Here is a 25,067-nt window from a genome sequence, read left to right as displayed (position 1 = left end):
GCGCCTGCTGGCAGCCTCTATTACCATCCAGCAACTGCTCAGTAGCAGGAGAGGAGCAACACTCCACACGTGAGGCATCCAGAGGCCTTCCCAGAGAAGCCAGAGCGCTTAACCACCAAAGGAGTGCTCCAGTGCCAGAAACTGAAGGGAGAGCTCAGAATTGAAAAAATATTGCAGAATGTTCAGTAAATAAGCAATCTGCTAATGGGCTTACAACCCCCAGAAGGCCCAGCACTTTCTTTTTTTTTTTAGATGCCAGAGATGCAGCCCGAACAGCGGGGAGCTCCATCCTCATCCAAAATTTATAACACAATCAATCCATTCAGTATGTTTGGAAGAGACTTTTAGTGTGTTTAAGTGCTGATGAAAACAGAACTAGTATAGAGAAAGAGAGGTTGAAGATATAGGAGAAAAAGAGACTGGTCAGTGGAGAGAGACTAGTGAAGAGGTGAGAAGCTGCACTCCAGCGAGCAAGCATAGGAACTGTCGGAATTGGGGGAAGGCAGCTTCTTTCACTGTATCAGGAGGGGAGGGAGAAAGCACAGGACCAGCTGCAATTGGGTTTGTAGGTTTGGTGGTGGAAGTAAAGAGGTTTGAGCCTGTTCACCATCACATCCAGTTCTGAGCACAGGCAAGAGTTGTCATATATCACCTGAGTATTTTCATAAGTGCAAAGTTTTATGGAGCTGGAGCTGGACAAGGGGAAAGGAAATAACGGTCAGAGGTCAGGGCTCTTAAAGCAGCAAGGTTGTAGGACAGCGATGTCTTACATGTGCATGGGTTTTCTGTCTTTTGGGTTTTTAAAAATAATTTTTCTAAACTTTTTGCTTCGCAGTGCTTAGAGTTAATCAGAAAAGCTGGCAAACACCCAGGGGCTGTCATGCCTAGAATGCCCAGAGGAGACAGGCCCAGCTGATTCTGGGGGCCACGCCCCCAGTCCAGGAGAGTCTGTAGGGGCCATGAAGGAGCAATCAGCCTGGGCTTGGGTGCAATGCCAGGTGCTCAGTCAGGAAAGATGCCAGGGGAACTGCTGTGTAACATATATTGCGGAAAATCCCTTCAATGGGAGTATGCAAATGATGCCCTTTCTCTGTTGATTTAGAAGTGAGAGAGTACATACCCAGTTTGTTTCAAGTGAGAGCTCCTTGCACTTGGGGTGTTTTTACAATGCTTCTCACGTACCTGGCACAGAGCAGTCACATAATAAAATTCACCGAATAAATAAAAAAGTGACTGTCTAAAGGATGAAAAAGTACCCGTAGAGTAAAAATGGGAAATTTGGAAATGACTGAAAAATCCATTAAAGCAATTTCTACTTCCCCTCAATTCTTAGGGATTAAACTGTTAATTTTACATTTGAGTTAAGGATTTTAAACTCTACCACCCATCCACTGTTAACATCTTGTTTATATAGCCTTTCATCTATGCACACATTCTGTCTTCCTTCTACTGTACAGAAGTGGAATCAAACAGCACATCTGATCCTGTGAGCTGCTTTCTTTTTTTTCTTAGTACATTATAGACATCTTTTCCCAAAGTCCATAGATACCATTTCAATCCAGTTCTAGGAGTTATGGTGGATGCCATGGGTGTCAGACATGAGATTGCCATGCAAGGGAGAATGGGAGGCTAGGAGAAGGAGAAAGCCTGGGGAATATATGCACTTAAAGGGCAGACAGAAGAAGAGGGACCCATGAAAGACCAGAAAATGGCCCAAAAAGATGAAGGGAAAGCGTGGAGAATTCACATCACAGAAGAAAGGAAGGGGAAAATTTCAAGGAGAAGGAAGTAGCCAATGGCCCAAATGCTGCAGACAGGTTCAGGAAGTTGAGGACCAAGAGGTGGAATTTGGTTCAGCCAAAGTGAGTATAAAGTTTCTCACTTTATACTTTCCCACTGCTCCAGTTTCCTCATGTGATGAAATGAGAAAAGAGAGTCTTGTTCTGTGTACCAGTTGGACAGACCATTCCTTGGCCTACAGTGACGGTGTAAAGTTTGTGTTTTGAAAGGGGAGCGGTTAGAATTGCCTTTAGCTGCCTTTAACAGAAACCCAAATACAAAGTCTTAACCAAATGGATTTTATTTTGCTCAGCTGAGAAAAAGTTGAGGCGGGCAGTGAAAGGCTGTTGCACCTGTTCGAGGTGGTCATCAAGGACCTGCACTGCTTTTAGCTCTTATTCCACCATTCTTTCTGTGAGGATTTTATCCTCATGGTTGCAAGGTTACTGCTCTGCCTCCAGCCATCATATTCACATTCCAACCAAGAAGAAGACAGAGAAAGGGGCATGCAAAATTCCCATACTATCTGAGTCCATTTTCATCAGAAGACCCACGCTGCAGACTTTGCTGACATGTCATTGGCCAGAACTAGGTGGCATGGCTGCTTCCATGTATAGGAGAGTCTGGGACTATGAGTCTTTTCACCTGAGCACATTGCCAACCATTTCTTCTGACAAGGAAGAACAGAACGTACTGGGGGAGCAACCAGCAGTATCTTCTCTAGGGTGATTATGTGAAAAAGGTTAGGCCTGAACATAACAGCTTCAGCCTTCTTAGATTTATTACTTTTCTTTGTGAGAGACAAAAATACTAAGCAATCCATTTGATTCTAACAGGAAGTAAAGAATAAATCACAGTGCTGGGCCCATTTTCCTCACAAAGTAGGGCAGTAAGAGGGTTCAGTGTCAGCTAAGCCTGTGTTCCAGCTCTTTCAGTTTTACTGACAGGGCCGTCATATATATATAGCTATGCAATATATTTTTTAAATTAAAATATATATTGCCAGGCAATATATATATTTTTAATTAAATTCCACCTTGCAAAAACAGTTTGAAAAATTCAAGCACAGCAAGTTCCTGGGAGACCTGAGGGTGAGCTGTTTGGGGCCTGCATGACTGAATTTCTCTCTCCTGATGACAGGCCTCCTGGAAACCTGTTTAATCTCCAAGTTGTGTGGAGGTGGGCAGAGTTTCACCTCTGAGCAGAGGGAGATACCCCATCACCAGGCCGCAGCAAGTTCTGCAGGAAGAACTGCTGCCAGTGCTCTGCGGTAAAAAGGAAAAACAAACTGCTGAGGTAGAGAAAAGGTTTCGCCACCTTTCTTCATTAGGCAGTAACCCTGCTAGAGCAGTTCCGTTTTCTCCTAGAACCCTTTCTGCCCTCACCCTGTTAAGGCTTCTTCTTCGGGGTGCTAGTCTCGAAACCGCGTGCTGCTAGGAAAAAGGAGCTGTGAGAGGCAGCCTTCAATATCTGAGGCGATCTGTAGACGCCTGGATAGATTTACTCTTCCTCCAATTCCCCACCAGCTCTCTGCCCCACCTCCCTGCCCCCCACATGGCTAGAATAATATCTTTGTTGGCTAAATTGAGCGCATGCCAGATGCAGCTCATCTGCGTGAGCAAGTGCTTTCTGGGACGAGGCCTGATGAGAGAAAAGCTGAGCAGAGCTCGGAGAGCGTGCCAAACCCTGGCTGCTGAAAGGAAAACCGTATTATTTTAAGAGGACTGTGTGTGCCAGCCCGTGGTCAGACACCAGGAAGAGGCAGAGTCGCCTAGGACCTTCATTCCTGCCCAGCTCTCCCTGCCTGGCACCCTCCAGCTGAAGATGAGGGATGGCTCTGGGGAAATTCCACTCTGTAATTCATTTAAGTAGGAAAAACAGAGCTCCCGCTCTGGAAGATTCAGCCCTGAGCAAAAGGCACTTGGAATTTACACGGGGGGCTCAGATATCCATGTGAAACACAGAAGAAAACCTGGAGTCAGGTGACATGAGATGCAGCCAGCTCTGACACCAAAAAGCCATGGGACCTGAGTAAGTGACTTCACTCTCTCGTCTTGATCTCTCATCTGTAAAGTGCTGTATTTTGTAGAGCCCTGAGGGTTGCAAGGTTTTTACAGTTTCCACAGACATTTGATTTAAATTGCATTAACATATTTTTCCAACTTTATAAAAAATAGATTCAATCAAATATTACATATGCCAAATTTTAACACACTGAAGACTGCCAACATGTTCATTATAACGCCGCATAAACACCTCTCTGTGAGTAAACCTTGGCCAAAGCTGTCCTGCCATCTGTCTAATGGAAGAGTATCCCCAGGTTGCAAGGAAAGTTATCTTTAAAAAACACACACAAGCTATTACCATGTGCAACTACTTATGTGAATGAGGATTTTCCCCTCTCAGTATTGTGCAACCAACCATTCCAGAAATAAAATGGACACAAAGGCAGACCTGACTGCTCTTATCCATCTAATTTCAATTTGAGGGATAAAAAAAAAATAGCCTTATTATACTCACTGCTTAGCCTACAATTTAACATCATTTTAACTTCAAAACACATTTTTTTCCTACCAGTAGAATACTGCTTTGTCTCATTTTTGTGTGGATGTTCTAATATGGTTATTTTACTAAATACTTTTGAAAATTGTTAGAGCAAAGACTGCTAAGGGGCCTCAGCTATTGCTTCTGAGTTTCAGTGACTGAGTGCCTACTGCGGGTCAGGTGGTTACCCAGACAGGATTGCACAGGGGACAGGCAACAGGGGGCAGAGGAGGTTTGATGGAGGGGGTACAGCTCCATCAAGTGCTGTAGCAAGTGCTCCATAAATATCTGTCCACTGGCAGAGCCAAGCCTTGGATGGGGGTATGGGGGTGGGAGGGTGTGGGGGGCAGGTTGGGTCAGTTCTAGGTGGCGGAAGGTTCAGGAACCCACCCAGGGCCAAGGGCAGAGACAAGGGGGTGCCATTGCCAGACAATGAGCGCATCAGACTGGTTGCTGCAAAGTGGTTATAGGGCAGGGGGCCCAGTGGGAGAAAAAAACAGCAACTTTGGGACTTTCAAGAGAAATCCCCCTGCTGGTAAAGCATGGTCCTTAATCTTTGCTGACAATTTCAGAAAATTGTCTGTTTAGACCCACAGGCAGAGATGCTGCCTGTTTAGCCAGGCGAGCTTTGTCACCGGCTGCCAGGAAGTTTGATTCCCTTCGTCTGGGCCCTGGAAGGAGCACAGATAATCTCCCATCACTGCCCCTTCATTCACACAGTTGTCCGTTGAGACAGTGGTTCTCATACTGTATAGGAATCACCTAGCGAGCTTGTCAACACATGGATTCCCCGGCCCCACTCTCAGAGATCCCGATCTCAGCAGGTTTAGCACGAGGCCTGAGGATTTTGATTTCTCACAAGCTCTCTCTCAAGTGAGACTAATACTGCTGGTCCCTGAACAATACTGAGTAGCAATGACTTAAACATTGATGGGACACTTCATACACCCTCAGTACCGTACAGGGTGCTGCAGAAGACAAGAAGAATGACGGGACCAGGATCCCTTTCTTCATGATCAGTAGATGGTAGAGGTTAAAGAGAAACCTCTGATTAGGATCCATAGGATGGAGGCTGGAAATCCCAGGACACAGAGAAATAGGTCCCAGCCTCTGACTTACATGCCCACCACATGCCCCAGAGACAAAATGAAGTTGAAAAGCAAGCCCGTGTGAAATGAGCATGAAAAATGACGGAGAAACAAAAAGTATTCCTATAGCATCCCCAAGGTTGGGGCTAACAGGCCCTGGTTATCTGATCAGTGTGATGAGGCACTTTCTTGGAAGTTCTATTGGGAGGAAGAGCATTCATATGCTACCAAGGGCAAATCTTAACCAACAGTTGCACACAGAGCCAAAATGATGGTCTATTCACTGACCACTTAAACTCACCATTTACTTTACGCTTCTCTTATTATTCCCACAATGAATACCTTTCTTTGGCTGAAGAGATACCATGATGTCCCCATCACTGGTTTAAAAAGGTGTGCTGCGACTTAACAGGATCTCACAAACAGCTGTCATCCTTTGATATAGTGGCCGAGGAAGAAAGGACCCAGAACAAACCTTTTGCCAACATGGTGGTGAGTGTAGCTCTGTTAATTTCAGATTTGCTGTTCAAGTCTGGTACTAAACTTTTTGAAAGAGACAAACAGATGCGTTACAGTGCAGGGTGTTGTGTGCTGTGGCTTTAGTCGGGGAAATCATATGAGTCACTTATGCAAACTCATTAAAATATTTTTTTTTCCCTCATTTAGCCACAAGCATTAATTAAAGCATCAAAGAATAAGTGTTTGGACTTATAAAATCTTCATAACCAGCCAATGCAAAAGGAAAAACTATTGAGCCTTTGGAACTTTAAAAATGCATTTCGAAATGACCATATTGGAATTGAACATTTTCCTTTAGCAAAGTTAGATTCCAAAAAAGGAAAACAAAAACTAAGACATAAACCAAATTGCTTTAAAGAATTACCCTGTGGCAAGGTTATTTATTTTACTTGGAAGAACCAACCTAGAATGTATTTGTGCTGAGTAATCCATATTTACATGTGGTAGAGATAGTCTTCAACTTGAAAAAAAAATTACAAAAGTTTATTTTAAAGTCCATGTTAGATTTAAGAATACATTTTCTCCTAGAAAAAAACTTGTTATTCGTGGTGGAAAGAGTGCTGGGATTGGCTCCTATCAGGCTGCACAGCCCATGATTAGGTCAAATAATGAGGTAAAGGGGGCTCACGGGGTCATGGAACCTGGATGAGGGAGGACTCTGGGGGAAGGGTGGCGAGACAGGGGAAGCCCCCCCCCCTTTCCTGGCAGCCTGAGTGTTGGAAATGAGCTGTTTTATTTTTTCAAATAAATTTTTTTTATTGAGCATCCTATGTGCCAGACATCATGCTGGGCCAAGGGATATAATGAACATGATTGAAAGATCCTTGCCCTCAGGGAGCAAATAAATTACTGGGAAAGATAGATGATTTAATAAAGAATCACAAGTGGGAGCTTTCAAAAAGCATAGGAGCACCTGACTCAGACTTGAGGTATCAAGGAAGGCTTCCCAGGGGAAGTGACATCTAACATGAGACCTAGAAGATGAATAACAATTAGGCAGGTGAAGGGGCCAGAGGGTCAAGGGGAAGAGGAACAGTCTCCAAGCAGAGGAGTCTGCAGGGACAAAGTCCCAGGGACATGAGACATCAGGGTGGTGGGGAAGGGAGAATGTGATGAGTTCCATTTTGGAAATGTTGCTTGACATCTCTGTGAGATGTAGGTTGTCCTGTAGACAGTAGGCATACAGCTCAGGAGGGCTGTCTGGGCTGATAGTACAGACATGAGAGTTATCAGCATGTGGATAGCAAGAGGGAACTGAGTCACCCAGGGAGAGTAGGAAAGGAGCCAAGGAAAAGAGTCAAGATAGTGGCAAAAGATCACTAGGTCAAGGGCTTTGGGGAGGTCATATAAGCGAGGAATTGAAGTTTCCATTGTTTTCATCACAGTGTCACTGGAGATTTGGGCAAGCGCAGTTTCACAGTGGGGAGGTGAGCAGAAGACAAAGGAAGATTGGGGAGAGAGTGGAAGGTGAGAACATGGAAATCAAGGAGTGCAGGCAGCTCTTCCCAGAAGCAAAGCTGGAGTGGGGTGCGGGAGTCGGGAGGGGGGTTTTTGTTCGGGTGACAGAACAGGTTAAAGTAGTCAGTGAGAGAGGTTGAAGATGCTGTGGACAGAGAGAGGAGGAGCTCAAGTGAGGTCAGTGGGAAGGTAACCGAGGTGGGATCCAGCAGGCAGAGAGGACTTAGCTCCAGGGGGAGGACCGTGGAGGGTGAATGCAGCTTGGGAGGGTGGATTGCCGGCAGAGTTGATGGAGTTGGTGGAGGAAAGCAAAGTCAGAGGGAGGAGAGAAGGTTTGAGGAGAGTGGAGGCCTCAGGGTCAAAGTGCCCACCTGCTGCCTTAATCTTCAAGCTGTATCCTTCCATCCCCGCCTGCCACTTTGCTCTCTTTATAGTTCATCAAATTTTCCATTTCTCAGTCCAGCTGACGAGATTTCAGAATGGAAGCCATTCGATTAAATGGGTTTATGCTCAGGTGTGAAGGACTGACAGCTCATAACCCTACTTGAGACATTTGCGTTTGTGTGGAAAGGATCTTATTCCCCTAAAACCTCTAAGGGTTTTCAAGTAGGGGAACAAATAGAATAGATTTAGGCAGTGGGCCAGGATAACTATCTGGGGCCTACTTCTGAGGGTATCTTTTATCCACACAGAGATCCAAAGGATAAATGTCAACGAAATAGAAAGTTCTACAGAGAAGACATTTTGCAAGCAACTGCATGATGTGGATAGAACCAGATGGCCAGAGCAAATTTCTGCATACTCTCCCAGTACTAGCTTTTCCAGGCACTGGAATGGCCCAGAATTGAGAGATCACGGCTCCTGAAACAATTAGAGCCGACAGCCAGGGTAAGCCTGGCCTCCACACAGCACACCGGCTGCCACTGTGTTAAGCTCACATTAGGTAGCACACATAAGGTGTAAAGCAACCATCGCTGACAGTTGGAATTGACCTTGCAGACAGTGTCCACTAATGGCAATGGTAATGATTTGCAGTAGGTCAGCACTAAAGAATACTTCATTTTGTCATCTATTACTGCAGCCTGGGGCATTGGAACTGTTCAAATATGTTTAGGATGGAAAAGTCTTTATACCTACATGTGAGCAGCATACAAAATGTGTGGGATAGTGTACTTCTTGGTCCTCTCAGCCGGGGGTGATCTAGCACACACAGAAACTCCGCCTTTATCAACCCTGAAGTCTATCAGCTCATGTGCTGAGACTCAGAGTGAAAGAGCATTGCATTTTGAATCAGAAATAATTTTTAAAAATATTTTGCTTATTTTTTTTATGTTAAAGAAAAATCATGCTCATTGTAGGGCATTTGGAAAATACAAAAAGGCCCACAGAGAAAAGGAAAGTTACCTGTAATCCCAACTTCCAGGAATAATCATTGGAGTCTATTTTGATCCATTTCATTTTAGTCTTTGACCTCTGTCTGTCTTTCTCTCTCTCTCTCTCTCTCTCTCTCTCTCTCTCTCTCTCTCTCTCTCTCTCTCTCTCTCTCGGGATCATATCACTACATAATTGTGTATCCTGCCATTTTCTCTTAATTAAATCAGGAAATGTCAAAGCAGTACCAGAACTTTTTTATTTCCACATTTTTTCATTTATTTCTGTTTGCATCTTTCCCTCCTCCTTTGCCAATATTTCTTTATTTTGGAGTATTTCCATTTTTATCAAAGTTCAATTCAGGATGTAAAACAGTTTATGCTTTTTGAGTTTTATTTCCTCCCTACACTTGTTAAAATAGACCAGTAAAAAGAAAATTTTTCCAGATTATGATAGATCGACCTCCAACTATATAACTGGTTCAATTTAGAGTCTTAGGATAATGATCTGCCACCATATGTGGGTTATAACTTGAGGTTTGCATAAAAATGTGTCTTGGATTAACTGACTATGCCACAGTGCCAGGTAGCTGGCTTGTTTCTAGGAAGTTAAATGCCTGACTTTTGAGTGGTGCCTTGGGTAGAGCTTTCTGATGAAGGCAAATAAAACAAACAATTAGGGACGTGACTTCAGGTGTGGTCTCCTTCCCGTAGAGGTGTGCTCTGTGTTCAAGAAGCTTTTCTACAAGGGAGGCACATTGCCTTAGAAAGCAATTATCTTATTTAAGCCTACACTTGTCTGGGGAGCTGAGGTCAGCCACAAAGCCATTGGAAAAAAAGGAGCTGTCTGCCATAGAAAGCAGTTTCTTTAGGGGAGGGGTCAGTTTGAACAACTTTGCTTTGGATTGAGTGACCTCCCGAAACCAGAGCCTGTATAGATTAAACACAGAACAACCTCCGGCCTCAGCCCGACCCCTCCCTTCAAATCACTCCCATCTCAAAACAAAAACAAAAACAGAAATACTTTAAACTTCACTTTCCAAAGCCAATGCCCTCCCCCCTCCAAACTGTCTGTTACTGCTTCTGCTTGGCTTATTTTCATTTGGGTTGTGTTTTTCTGACCGAAGGCCAGGCCCTTGTCTTTGTGTATTTGTAAAGTGCCATGTCTACTTACTAGTCTTTAGAAATTACAGACAAAAACAGGAATGCAAGAGAAACTGGCAGCTGAAACTTTGCAGCTTTTCTAAACCAATGCACTACGTGAGAGCCAGAATGGAATATTTTTATAAGACAATATTGAAACATTCTAATCCCAAGAAACTAAATTAAGTGTACATTAGCTGAATATAAAACAGTACCCCAAGTTGGCACGGTGTCTGCCACTCGCATGGCTCATCGTGATGCCACATTAATGAGCTGTTGCTTTGAGGTCGGTATAAAAGGGAGCAGATCCTTTTCAGTGAGTGAGCTTCACAACAATTTCATGACAACGACACGTGGGTTTAGACTTCAAGCCACCTTCTGTCTTTTTCTGTGCCAGCTTCCTGGAGATCCAGAAGTATCTTAGGCGTGATGGTTTTCATCTTATGACATGTATCTGGCTGTGCTTAACTTGTAGAATTTAGGAGCCTTAGGAAAGAGAGCCCATCATTGGAGAGACACAGAAATGTGAATGTTTGGATTCAGCAGAGAGGAGCTATGAGGCCAAGTCAGCACAAGCAGAATCAAAATGGAGGGAAAATGGACAAAGCAGAAATTCATTTTCTTTCCTTTCTTCCTCCCTCCTGCCCTCTCTACCTTCCTTCCTCTCTCTTCCTCCCTCACTCCCTCCCTCCCCTTTCCTTTGTTGGGGTTGGGTATAAAAGATGGGGTCTATAAAATCTTCCTTTCTTAGAAATTTATTTCCTAGTTTTATAGAAATTGGTGTATTAGATATTCTCTATCATTTAATAATACACGTGTGGACTAAAAGACATAAGTGCTTTATAAAATCAGACAGTTATGTTAAATTAGCATATCTACCTTTATTAGACTGAGTAGAAAGGCCTTTAATATTGGTTTTTAGAAAGCATTTGAATACATTTGTTTGGTATTGTATGTGTTCAATAAAGTATTCAATTAGTAAAAAATCTTTCCGCCTCTCCCCCTTTCCATCTTTCCCTTCCTCTCTCCCTTCCTTCCTCTCAAATGAATTTTGTGGTAAATTGTTTCCTCCTCACTTTGACTATAGACATGACTTCAGAAAGAAATAACTGGAAAATAGCGTTTGAGATCTTAATGTCATGAACTGTCTTGCTCAACCAAGTTTAGAAAGTAATTCATATGTGAGGTGTGGATCACACAACAGAATAGGACTTGAAAGGGTTTGTACCTAAATGTCTTCTCTTTGGAAACCCAGTGATGGCCTTAGAATCCACGGGGAATCAGAGCAGTCTAACAAAACTCCTTGCCGCTGAACTGCCCTAAAGTGAGCTGGCAGCCTCTGGGCAACTTATGTCACCAGGGGGATAGACCAGGCCAGTTAAGGTGCAATGAGGCCAGGAAACTTTCAGTTGGAAGCATAAGTGTTGAATGTAATGACCCAGGCAGCAACAGAGGTCATCGCAACAGAACTCAAATGAAATGATCCCCCATGGAACACGGCTGTCTTTCTCTTTAAAGCAGCCCTGGAAAATCATAGAACCCAGTCAGAATATAAAGTTTTAAATTTTACTTTTCATTTTAGCGATCAATAACTGAAATATTTAACAACAAGCAAAAACCTCCCAAAAATAAGGTTTGGAAACTTACAGTTAAGCTTTCATCACAGATTTTGTTCCAAACGTACATTATCGAGGAAAAACAGTAAAAATATACTTTTTAGAACAATTGTGACTATTATAAGAGGTCTTTTTTATGGGAAACATTGTTCAATGTAGTTTCATTTAATTTCTAAAAATAGACAACAAAATGATTCACAGATGTTGATTTATGAGAAAAATAGTGAACTATATAAACTGAAACGTATTTGAAGAAAGGATAGAGGCCCTCACTAGAAACCATTCCTTCAATAGTACCTCCTCCCTGACTTCCCAGGAATTTCCAAGTCCTGGCTGGACCCACAGCACATGGGCAGCCACACAACAGGACAGCAACTGATGACCTGTGTGTCCAGTATAATGTTCTCTAACAGGGATGAGCCCAGGTAAAGGCGGGTTCCAGAATCACCTGGAATGCTGGTTAAATGCAGATTCCCAGGCACCACCCCTAGAGATTTAGATTCATTATATCTAGGATGGAGCTGAGAAATTTATATGTTAAACATGCATTCCAGGTCATTCTGCTATAGGTGGAATAAGACCTACATTTTGAAAAACATGCCTCTGAGAGATCCCAATGAAGTCATTTTCCCACTGTCAGACTGTCAGCCTGCAGTTGCCAATTGGGGTTCATCTGGTCCATCCAGTGGTTTTTACTAATGCCTGAGGCAGTTTTTAATACCCACATTTTTGGAAGCCACAAAAGGAGTCATTAGAAATGACCAAGCCCACATTATGGATTGAGATCATAAACTGTTTACTGTATAATTAACTTAAGCATAATTATGTAGGTCAGACTGCCATTAATAGAGAGTGTTCTGGAAATATACTTAATCCCTGCTGTTGTATTATTGTCAAAAGATTCACTGCTCCTCCTGACTCAGCCTCTCCCTAATGGTTGTCCCTGGGAGATTGAACTTCCTGCCCCATTGTAGGCAGGTTTGGCCATGAGACTTGTTTTGGCCAACGTGTTTGGGAAGTGGTGGTGCCACTGTGAGAAGAAGCTTTCAAAAGCCATGGTGTGGTTTGCCCTCTCTTCCCTCTGCATGAGAACAGCATGTCTCAGAGAGGACTGCTCCTTTAGTCTGGACCCGTGTAGGGAAGACGCAATGGAGCTGCAGCACAATGTGCAGCAGACAGGTTCCAGCAGTGAGAAATAAACCTTGGCTGCTGTAAGTCCCTAGATGGCCGAGTTGTTTGCTATTGCAGCAGAACTTAGCAAAACCAGCCACTAGTATGGCTCCTCACTAGTACTGATGAAATTCTGAGCCCGGCATGGCTAAGGGAAATGTCTTGGTCTTGATTTTGTCTGGAACTTTCTTTTGTCATCTGAATTTTTTGCGTTCTACACAAGTGTGTGCTTCCTTTTCATGCCATATTTAATAGTAACTAACTACAGAAAATTATGGGTCATCTTGTAAATGCTCAAAGTTCAGAGTTGAAATAGCAAAACTTCATCAGCTGTATTTCGATAAATTCATTCTTAATTGTCCAGAACTTAGAAAATTCCCTCCACTTCTGATATACTTTGCAGAATAGCTGGCCACCAATCACTGATTAGCAGGACCACCATCTCTATGTGTTGTATTGCCGCTTCTTGTCCAACTTTCTGTTCCACATGTACTGTGATCTTAGGGTCTTCGTGGGGCTATTGCACTAAGGAAAGATGTTTATTTGCCTTTGCTTTGTGATGAAAGAAAAAGTTTTTCCACTCGAGACCGTGTTTTTAGAGCACCAATGTGGGCTCCGTAATATTTCCTATATGTTATCAACTATCTCTGTGGAACTGGGGTTTTATTGTTTAATCATTTCATGCTCCCCACTATGTTAAACCAGTGTCCTCATGTCACTGGTCACTGTCAGAACACTCTTTTGAGTTCAGACTGGTGGGAGAGAAAAGGATGGGTTGTGGCCAGCTCACTGAGAATTTCCCAGACACCCTAGCCCATCTCAGCTCCAGAGCTGCTGGTAATGAGTGGCCCAGTTTTCTGTTAATCACACCTAGACTTTTGCCAATCAACTTCCAAGTTTTCTATGTTGCCTTTGGTTAAGAAGTTGAAGAGCAGACAAAGGAATGTACTCAAAGTTAGTGGTTTGCAGCTTGGCCTTGGAAAGGCCTGAGAGCAGAAAGCAGACAATCAGTGGGAGCTAACCCAAGTTCTTGCTCTCCAGATCTCTCTCCAAGTCTCCTTGGTCTCCACCATCCCCTGCTCCTCAGTCTCCATGATGGGGTGATGCTGCCCACAGCTCCAGAGTCCACAAGTTATAGTTCTAGCCTCACTCACAGGAAGAATCCCTCTGTTTGTCTCCATCCCAGGATCATCAAATCAACAAATATTTATTGAATACTTCCTGTGTTCCAGGCACTGTTGTAGGTGTTTGGCTACGTGAGGGAATCAAGAAGATCCCTGTAGGGTGGGAGATGGGAATCAGAATTATGTCCCATAAATATGGTTGCCAGAAGTCCAATTCTATAGAGCTCATCAGGGGCCTCAGTAAGAAAGGGCATTGTCAGCTGGGCAGATACCCCAGAAAGTGATACTTGCACAACCAAAAAGAAAATGCCAAATGGAAAAATTGTACCATTTTAATTCACCCACTTGCGCATGATCTCATACAGCATTTTTCATTCAAGTTTCGACGGTGCACTACAAGCCTAGTGTTATCATTTCTCATTAGTTCTCTTTACTCAGAGCCAGGTTGGCAACTCATGCTATTAATTTCATTTCACAGAAGAACAAAAAACAAAAAAAGCAAAAAAACAAATAAACAACAATGAAAAAAAACAAAACAAAAGAAAAAAAAACAGGGGCAATGAAAGAAAGGAGTTAGATGAAGTCATTGTTGCTTGGGCACCATTCCTAAGAATTCTTTTGAAACTGATGATTCTCAAAATATGGTCAAATGACCACAAGAGTTCACTTCTGGAGTGAATTAATGGTTTTCTCACAGCATTTCTCAAAGCTGTCTTATTCAAAGCTGCACTATTCTTGTGGCACATTCTATTCAACTGTTTGGGAGGAGAAGTGGAATTAGATGGCATTGCTGAAGCAGGCTCTGGGCCACCATTCTGAACCTTACTTCTGGGGCTCCCAGGCAGGCTGGAGCACTCCAGTCAGAGATTTATAAAGCTGTGGTATGAATGGCTATTTTGTAAGTGAAAATATGCTTTTGGTTTTGACTTTGGTATAGTGAGAACAACGAGACATGGAACCTGAACGGAGCTGCTCCAGCCCTGCTGGGGAGACAGCACAACTGAGAAGCGAACCAAAACCAGGAGTGAAAATAGAAATCAGGTGTTTACCTGACTCTGCCACAGGAGTTGCTAAGAAAATCCTGGAGACTCATTTCACTGCAACATGCTGTGGCTTCATCCCATAAAGAGCAGGTCCATTTAGGAAAATAAAAAAGTTGCAAGTGGTAAATATTAGTTCAATAAAGAGTAAGGATTGCTGGCCCCATGTTCCCATAGACAAACGTTAACCCAGCAACACCCAGAGAATGCATGAGAGCCTCAGAAGGTCCTTCACAGAGCATGAGACGATTGATTTCTAGGGAAGGGAGGGGGACATTCAGGCAAAGAATATGACCCAAGGAGAGACCTGGAGGCAAGAGTTAACAATGATTGTCTGAGAGCCTGTGAGTTGTTTCTGGCTCACGTGAGGCAGGGAGTGTGAGGAATGAGGCTGGCAGAGGTGGACAGTGTAGGTTTGAGAAACTCGACTTTGTTCTGTAGGCATAGGAAGCCATTGGATGGCCTAATGTGGACTTCGGCTGCTGTTGGGGACAATTCCCCAGGAGGTCTCACTTTTCTGCATGTCTTGTGAATGAGGTAGTAACTGCCCTTTTGTTCTGGATTATTCTTTCACGGATGCTTGTATAGCAAGCGTCCTTGGAAGATCATGATAGTGACTCTCTTGGGAGCAAAGGGCAGGCAGCTCTGCTTGCAGCCCATGAGAAAAACGTCAGCTTCCACACTCTTCAGTCTCTTCCTTCTTCCACCCATCTCTGCTCTGGAGTTTCCTGGAGTTCAGCACTCGGCTGTACATATCTCTTCTGAAACTACATCCTATGATTTGGATCTCAGGCATACTCATGGCCTCAAAACGCACTTACGTAAACATCTGCTGCCTGTCTTTAGTTCAGGCAACTGTTCTGAGTCTCCCATGTGAACAAATGCCAGGTAAACAGACAAACCTCAGAAGCTACCTATCCCAAACTGACCAAACTCTTGATTTCTCCCTCCATACCTGCTTCTCCTCTTGAAATTCCCTTTCTCTGTGAATTTCTCCCCGATCCCTGTGTCCTCTAAATCAGATGTCTGGGGATCATTTCCTATCCCACGCCTGGGTCATGTCAATCCTGTCTCCTCAAGAGCTTGTGGCTCTGGGCCCTCTGCATCACCTCTTGCCTGGTTTACGACCTCATCCTCTCTCATTAGATGAAGGCCCCCTCTCCATAGTCCCCCTGATCTCCACTCCCCGCCCACTACTCTGTCTTCCACACTGCCACCAGAATCCTCTCCCTATAACTGATCTCATCTAGTCTTGTCACTCTTTTGCTTAAAATCTCTCTCGATAGCTCTTCTTTGCTTTCAAGATACAATGCAAAATGTCACCATGGCCCACAATGCCTGTCTCTAGATCCCTCACTAGATCCCTCCCTGGCTGTCCTTTAAGGGCTAGTCACACTAATCTCTTGTCCTGCCCACCACTTAGCCTAATCTCTAGTAATAGGATTACTTATTTCAAATGTACTGAATTCTTTTATGCTTCTGGAGGCTTCTGCCTTCTCTCCCTTTTTCAAAACTTGGAGAGGTGGCCATGAAAATGCACCTCTCAGACCTCCCACTGCAGAATACATAACTGACCAGGGCCCCAACTAGTATGCTCTGAAATTCATCACCGCGTTTGCACTAAGGCCGTGTTTCCCACAGGATGCTTGCAACTATCGAAAGAGCCTGGTAGAAAATTAGGCAGGTCCTTTTCTAGGAGACACAGAACTTTCTGACAGCCATCTTTGACTTGAAGACTCCCTGACAGCCTTGCTGAAACTTCCTTAGACTGAACCCAGCCTTCCTTTCCTCTCTTCTTTATCCCAGGTCAAACTTGCACAGAGTCTGATGACTTCTCCCAGCCTTCTCAGGCTCCTTCCCCATCTCCTCACACAGATATTTTCTCTAATCAGATGTTTAGTTCCATCTTGCTGTCTGCTTCTCACAGGATTCAGACTAGCATTCCCAACTGAAGTGTCCCAAAGACTCATTTTAAAGAAAATAATAGAAAGAAGAGCAATCTAAGCCATAAAAAAGGAGACAAAAATAATAATAAAAATTAGAGTAGATGTAAGTTAAATCTGAAACAGACAAACAATAGAGAAAATCAACAAAACCAAAGGCTGGTTCTTTGAGGGGAAAATCAATAATATTGACCAACCTCTGGCCAGACTGACCAAGAAAAAAACTAAGAATGAAAGAGGCATGATCACTGCTGATCCCATGAACATTTAAAGGATAATCAAGGAATATGACAAACAATTCCATGCCCACAAATTTGATGAACTAGATAAAATAGACCAATTCCTTGAAAGGTACAAACACCAAAACTTACACAAAGAGAAATAGATTATCTACATAAGCCTGTATCTATTAAAGAAATGGAATAAATAATAACATTCTAGAAAAGAAAGCACCAGGCCTAGATGTTTCACTGGTGAATTCTACCAAATATTTAAGGAAGAAATGATACCGATTCTCCACAATCTCTTCCAGAAGATAGAAGCAGAGAGAATACTTCCTAACTCATTTTGAGGCCAGCCTTCTCCATAATTCCAAAACCAGACAAAGACATTATAGAAAAGAAAAACAACAGACTAATATCTCTTATGAACGTAGATGCAAAAATCCTCAACAAAATGTTAACAAATCGAATCCAACAATGTATAAGAAGAATTATATACACCATGATTCAGTGGGATTTATTCCAGGTATGCAAGGCTTATTCAGCATATGAAAATCAATCAATATATTTTATCACATCAACAGGCTAAAGAAGAAAAACCACATGATCAGGGCAATAGATGCAGAAAAAACATTTGACAAACTCCAATACTCATTAACGATAAAATCTTTCAGCAAAATAGGAATAGAGTGAAACTTCATAAACTTGATTTTTAAAAGTGTACAAAAAACCTACAGCTAACGTCATATATAATGGTAAGAAAGTCAAATCTTTGCCACTAAGGTCAGGAACAAGGCAAGGACGACCCTCTCACCACCCCTTTGCAATATCATACTGGGAGTCCTACCTAATGTGAAAAGACAAGAAAAAGAAATAAAAGGTATACAGATTGGGAAGGAAGAAATAAAACTATCTTTGTTTGCAAATGACATATTATCTATGTATAAAACCCCAAAGAATCGATAAAAAATTCCCAAAACTAATAAGTGAGTGTAGCAGAGTTGCAGGACACGAAGTTAATAGGAGGTTATATTAAAGTTAATAAAAGCCTCATCTTTGATTCTTCCCTAATCTCTCTCATGTAGCCTTAGGAACTCCTCCTAGGACCCTCCAGTGTACTTGTACAAAAGTATAATGTACTTGTTCCAGTATTTTCCACACTGTGAGGTCATGACCTGCAGACTTATCAGACAACCACCCCCCCAACACACACACACACACACACACACACCTGCCAGGTCCTTGAATGCAGGAGCAAGAGTGGCTCAGACCACTCTCTGTCCAGATACTCTGCATCTTCCCTGACACATACAAACCCCGAATTATTTGTTCAGTGTTGTGTGCACATGAACAGAAAGTGGGTTACTTCTCCAAAAAGCCTCCTGGTGAAAATCTCATTTCACCTGCTGTTTTCCAGCAAAAGTTCTTTTGGCTAAAGGAAAGGAGAAATGCCTATGGTAAACTCCCAAGTGTCACTAACTATTTGAGAAACATTACATCAATATTCAGAAATATACAAAATCTGTGCCAGGACCAACTATGCTAGAACAATACTTTTCATTTGCTGTATCTAATTATCGTAGGGACAGCAGGCAAACCATCAGAATTTAGCCACCAAATGTATATATGACAAATAAATGACAGCATATCACATTGGATTTTAACATCGTCTCAGTCCTTATGACCACAGAATGATTTTTGATATGATGTTATGCTGTATGGTAAATTGTTGCCAAGTACTATACCAGATGAACCGCCAAATGGTTCATGATGCGCCAGAAGAAGAGCATCATGCTGACGCAAATGACAAAAATAACGAGCACGTGATGATGTGGAAGGAACCCCACACGGGGAGCTGGAAAGGTACAGCAGGGAAGTCTGTGGGAACAAGAGGTACAACGAGAATGAAAGTGTAAGGACATTAGGTAACAGCTTCGTACACTGACCCCTGTCCTGCCAGGAGCTCTGAGTAGGCAAACCTGTGTGTTATACTCACTTGAGGGTTTACCTTTGGAATTCAAAGCCACACGGAGGGAAAGGGAAGAGAATGCCTTCAAGGGAATCATTCCTGTGAGAGTTAGCTGCTTTGTAACAGCTTCATGATTTCTGATTTCCTCTCCGTGGTAGTTCAGGTCCAAAGTAGAACAGGTTTGTCTCCTTCCCTCCTCCTCCTCACTCAGTCCCACTTTTGTCCTTTTCACCTAGAATCCCTTTATCCAATACCTCTATGCAATACTTGTTAGACATGGAGGAAGATGAGTTTATTGCCCCGTATCATCTCTACCTGAGATGACCTCCGTGCACTGGGCTGTGTGTCCTGTGAGGAAGGCCCCTTGTTCTCTCTGGTAACCCCATTACCTGGCACATAGCACGTGTTTCATACATTTTCAAATGAATAAATTTTATCCACTTTTGCCTTATCTTCAACAAACTTAAAAATGAAGACTCATTTTTCATATGCCAACTAGACCACGGCGGAAAAACTTCCCTACATGAGCTGTTTATGAACACCCAAAGAATAGAAATGAATTTCGTTAACACTTTTCAAAACACAATAAACTTGTTGAGCAAACTTTGAGCACTCTCCCCACTCAAATATAAATTTTCACCTAAACCTATTCCTCTTGTCTAACGTAGATGGCTTTTCAATTTCCACTGGTTGGGTTGTCTGGAACATACTGTGTGCCCCATTTACCTGGGTCCTTAAGAGTTAGCTAAACCTTTTATTTGTAGGTTTAGACACAGGTCTGATTCTAGACCTTAGAAGAACATTTGGCCGGATTTAAAAACTGGTTGTAACGAAATAAATGAGTTTTTGGACAGCTTACTCTCCCTTAAAACCCTAATCCACCACTTTTAAATGTAAAAAAGACCTCACATCAAGAAGTCATGGAGGCTTCTTAGAGACCCATTTAAACTTTCATTAGCATCAATTAGGACGGGTTGTTAATGGGTCTATGCAACACATTTATTTAGAGAGTATCATGTGTTTGAGAGCAGCCCTGGCGAGGAACTGTGCTAAACATAGAGATACACAGTCCATGCCCACTGGGCTCACATTAAAGGGAAAAATACGCAATAGGGGTTTACCTCAGTGGGGTGAGGCTTGATATTTTCCAGATGGTGACACCACAAGTGAGTTCAATAGAAATATCTTTAGAAAAAGATGCTCGAATATTAAATAAGCAATGAATATACATCAAGCCCTGATCTGCTGCATGTCTCTCCATCTGGGCTGGGAGTGTCTCTCGTCCCTCGCTGCAGATGGGGTGGTCTCCTCTGTCAGTGGGAGGCCCCATTAGATTTCCCATTAGGAAGATTATTCCAGCAGAGTAAATTCTAGAACTGGAACATTTGTCCACAAATAGATTCAGGACTTTTCTTAGGGGGAAGGAGAAGAAAGAAGCAAAAGAGGAGATTTTTCTTGGTTGCAGGAGTTAAAATGTATGTGTTTCATGTGAAAGATTAGGCGTTTCCTTCTGAATCTTGGGAAAGGTCAGAAAGGACAACTGTTGGAAAGCATAAAATGAAATTCGTCAAAATGATGACCATGAAATAGCTCAGAATGAGCCGGCCAAGATTCCAGAGAGTCCCTGGTAACACGGGAGAACACAGGGTGAGTTCTGTAGGGGCAGCGACAGGCAAAATGGCTGCCTCACAGCAGGCCCTTGGCAAGTCTACACGTAAAGAAACCAAGGTGATCCAAGCATCTCACTGCATTATCTGCTTTGCTACTCCGTGTACTGCCGAAATACTGGTTTTTTATGTTCGGCATTATCAGTGGATAGTTTTAGAGACGTGTACGTGTACGGTGCTGTCAGCTACTGCAGCCCAGTCCCCTCAAAAGCAGTGATTCCTCTGAAATCTCAAGGCTCATCCACATGACAGCAGAGCCCAAAATCTTTCACATAGTCTGTATACCGTTGTTGATGGGTTAATGTTTAAAGACCTGTTGAGATGTCTTTGAAAGCCTGACCTTTAGCAGTCGTTCCCAAATGTCTCTTAAGATGACAACCTGGGGTACTTCTTAAACCACAAATTGCTGGGCTTCAACCCTAGTCTACGGAGATAGAATTTTCTGGAAGATAGGCATGGTAATATAGATATTTAACAAATGCTCCAGGTGATACTTATCATCAGGATTCTCGATCGTGAGGGGCTTTTGAAAAATTGAAAAAATTCCTGTGCCCAAGTTCAGTGCTTCAGGGGTCCAGTGGTTCAGTGGTTGCGGGGCAGGGCCCAGGCAGCGGTGTTTTTTCCTCAGGGGATTCTAATAAACAGTCAGTGGTTACTCTGAAGCACAGCATGTGTAATGGTTCTACTCACAGGCTATGGGGTCAGGCTGCCTGTGTTCAACTCAGCTCTGCTATAGCTTGCTATCTGTGCAACTCCAAGCAATTCACTTAACTTCTCCAAGCTTCAGTCTCCTCAATTATAAAATAGGAGCCACGGTATGATCTAACTCCTATGATTATTTTGAGGATTAAAGAGCTAATTGTGTAAAATACGTGGCACATTGCCAAGCACTCACTCAGTAAATTTTAGCTTTCGTTATTAATTTCACACATGCCTCCATGTTAAGAAATGGGGACACAAAGATGAATATGATGCAATCCCTGTGCCTTCAAGGAATGTGCCATCCCTTGGGAGAGACAGATATATGCAAGCTAATAGGTAATCCAAGGGATGGGCCATAGCAGCAATATGAATAATGTGTGTTAAGCTCAGAAGGGATGGTATGTGTCTAGCTGGAGAAGGTGGTATCAGAAATATGCAAGGGAGGTGACATTGGAGTTGTGGTTTGAAGAATGTGGAATATTTACCCTGACTGAAAAGATGGCTGGTGGGCAAATCCGAATGGGGAGAACAAAGCTTGATCAGAGGGAGTACATGGTATCTCAGGAAATGGTGTTCCAAAGAGGCTGGGCCTACTATTTGGGAAATGAGCCTAAAGGCAGATTGGGAACAACTTCTGAAGACCTGTGAAGGCAGTACTTTTTTTTCGTTTCAGGTGTAGAAAACAATGTAATAGTTGGACATTTACACCCCTCACAAAGTGACGACCCCTCTCTCCCAATCTACCACCCCTCCGACATCGCACATAGCAGCCACAGTTCCACTGACCAAATTCTCTGCACTGCACGCCACATCCTGTGACTATACATATATACATATATATATATACATATATATATATATGTATATATATATATGTAACCACAGTCGACACCCATCGCTATTCAGCTTCAGCTTCGAGTGTACACTGCAGTGGTCAGGCACCTACACTGTCCGTGAAGTGGTCTCTCTGATAAGACAATTGTCCATCAGATACCCTACAAAATCTTTACATTACTGATTATCCTCCCCAAACTGTCTGTCGTATCCCTGTGGCAATTTTGTGGTTACCGATTGTGCTTTCTAATCCCCTCTCCCTCTCCCTCATCCCCACCCCCCTCCCATCTATCAGCCCTCAGTTTTTTCTCTATATCTCTGAGACTGTATCTGATTAGCCTGTTCATTTATTCTATTCTTTAGATTCCACATATAAGTGAAATCATATGGTATTTGTCCTTCTCTGTCTGACTTATTTCACTTAGCATAATGTTCTCTAGGTCCATCCATATTGTTGTAAATGATAAGATTTCATTCTTCTTTATGGCTGAGTAATACTCCATTGTATAAATGTACCACAGTTTCTTTATCCAGTCATCTACTGATGGGCATTTTGGTTGTTTCCATGTCTTGGCTGTTGTGTATAGCGCTGCAATAAACATCGGGGTGCATAAATTTTTTTGAATTAGCGTCTTGGATTTCTCTGGATAGATACCTAGTAGTGGAATTGCTGGGTCATAAGGTAGTTCCATTTCCAGCTTTTTGAGGAACCTCCATACTGATACCCATAGTGGCTGCACCAATCTGCAATCCTACCAGCAGTGCACGAGGGATCCCTTTTCTCCACATCCTTGCCAGCACTTATTTGTTGATTTATTGATGATAGCCATTTGACTGGGATGAGGTGATATCTCATTGTGGTTTTTATTTTAATTTCTCTGATGGTTAGTGAGGTTGAGCATTTTTTCATATGTCTGTTTGCCATCTGTATGTCCTCTTTAGAAAAATGTCTCTCCATGTCCTCTGCCCATTTTTCAATTGGATTGTTTGTTTTTTTGGTGTTGAGTTGAATGAGTTTTTTTTATAAATTATGGATATTAACCCCTAATCAGATGTATCGTTGACAAATATCTTCCCCCATTCAGTAGGATGCCTTTTTGTTTTATGGATGGTTTCCTTTCCTGTGAAAAAACTTTTTAGTATGATGTAATCCCATATGTTTATTTTTTCTCTTACTTCCCTTGCCTGAGGGACTATATTAGTAAAAATCTTACTCTGGGTAATGTCTGTAAACTTTCTTCCTATATTTTCTTCTAGGAGTTTTATGGTTTCAGATCTTACATTTAAGTCTTTAATCCATTTTGAATTTATTCTTGTATATGGTGTAAGGAGGTGGCCCAGCTTCATTTTTTACATGTGTCTGTCCAGGTTTCCCAGCACCATTTATTGAATAGACTGTCTTTACCCTGATGTAAATTCTTGCTTCCATTGTCATAGATTAAATTACCATACAGGCATGGATTTATTTCTGGGCTCTCTATTCTGTTCCATTGATCTATGTATCTGTTTTTATGCCAGTACCATGCTGTTTTAATTACTACAGCTGAAGGCAATATTTGAGGGTTATGGTTTTTTGGCAATAGGGACAAATCAATCATCAGAGGATTTTTAGATTGGTAAGTGATATAACTGGATATCTGTTTTAGAGCAATAATCCTGACAGCAGCATGCAAGACAGGGATGCAGAATAGATGCAAGAATGGGGATGCAGAAGGCAGGTTGGAGACTGGAGTGAAAATTTCATTCATTCATTCATTCATTCATTCATTCATTCATTCATTCATTCATTCAGCAAATGTCTTTTGAGCACTACTTATGCCAAACACTAGATGCTGAACCACAGCAGTGAGCAGAAGAGAGTTACTGCCCCATAGTTAGGTGTTGCAGTTGTCCAGGAGCATGAGTGGGAGGCCTGACAGAACCAGCAGCTGTGGAACAGGAAAGGAGGGGTGGAATGGGAAAGTCATAGTGGGAGTCCAACCAATCACATGGGCATAAATAATCCCGATGAGACTAATACATCAGCAGAAGAAGGAAATTATTTGGGAGAGCATGACACCAAGGCTGCATATGGGAGAGACCATGAACTGGTGGTTCCCAGTCTGAGGTTCCCACTGATCAGGAAAGTATATGGACTATTTTCAGTTTTTTAAAAAGCTGAATATAAATTACACATTTAGTCATTCATGTTAAGAATGCAGATGCTAACTATGCTGACAGCTGTTGCTGTGCAACAAACTACCCCAAAACTTAGACGATAACTATTGACTTAAACAATAGTTTTATTGTATCTTACACTGTGTGGAATTTAAGCAAGACTTGGGGGGCAATTCTGTTCACAGGGCATTAACTGGGGTCCCGGGGCAGTCAGTCTGTTCTGGAGGCTCCAAGATGGATTCATCCCATGCCTGGCACCTTGATGGGGAAGCGAGAGGCTGGGCTCAGCCAGGCCCTTCTCCTTCTGCACGTAGTTTCAAAGCCTCTCCATGTAGTTTCTTTAGAATGATAGGTAATTCAACATCTCACATGGAAGTTCACAGCTCCAAAAGACCTCTAAGCAGAAACTTCCAGTTCTCTTCAAGGTTCAGCCCAAAACTTACATCACGTCACTCGTGCTGCATTCCATTGGTCAAAGTGGTCACAGGCCAGCCCGGATTTAAAGGGAGCAGAAACGGGAAGACTATCACAGAACTAGCCACATCAATAAAAAGTACTACATCAGTAAAAACTTGTTTCTTTGCCTTTAAAAGCTGGGATTATATTACCCCAAATTACATTCTGAGTTATATACCCTAAATTTTATAAGCGTAAGAAATAATTTTCTGTAATGTCTGATTAATTAGAATGGACAGATGTTTGTCAAAACATGAGGCCCTTAGA

At 42.6% G+C, this 25,067-nt stretch overlaps 1 long non-coding RNA gene across 1 annotated transcript in view; it reads left to right on the top strand.

The window, feature by feature from the left end:
- The first annotated feature begins 3,451 nt into the window (after nucleotides 1–3,451).
- The window catches only part of LOC117024487 (uncharacterized), an 84,945-nt gene continuing 63,329 nt past the window's right edge, over nucleotides 3,452–25,067 (top strand). Inside the window, exon 1 of the long non-coding RNA XR_004423463.1 lies at nucleotides 3,452–3,810. This is a non-coding gene — a long non-coding RNA (uncharacterized LOC117024487). The remainder of the gene's footprint in view (nucleotides 3,811–25,067) is intronic.

Source organism: Rhinolophus ferrumequinum, chromosome 7 (assembly GCF_004115265.2).
Source record: "Rhinolophus ferrumequinum isolate MPI-CBG mRhiFer1 chromosome 7, mRhiFer1_v1.p, whole genome shotgun sequence".
NCBI lineage: Eukaryota > Metazoa > Chordata > Mammalia > Chiroptera > Rhinolophidae > Rhinolophus > Rhinolophus ferrumequinum.
This window is presented reverse-complemented; position numbering and strand designations above follow the sequence as displayed.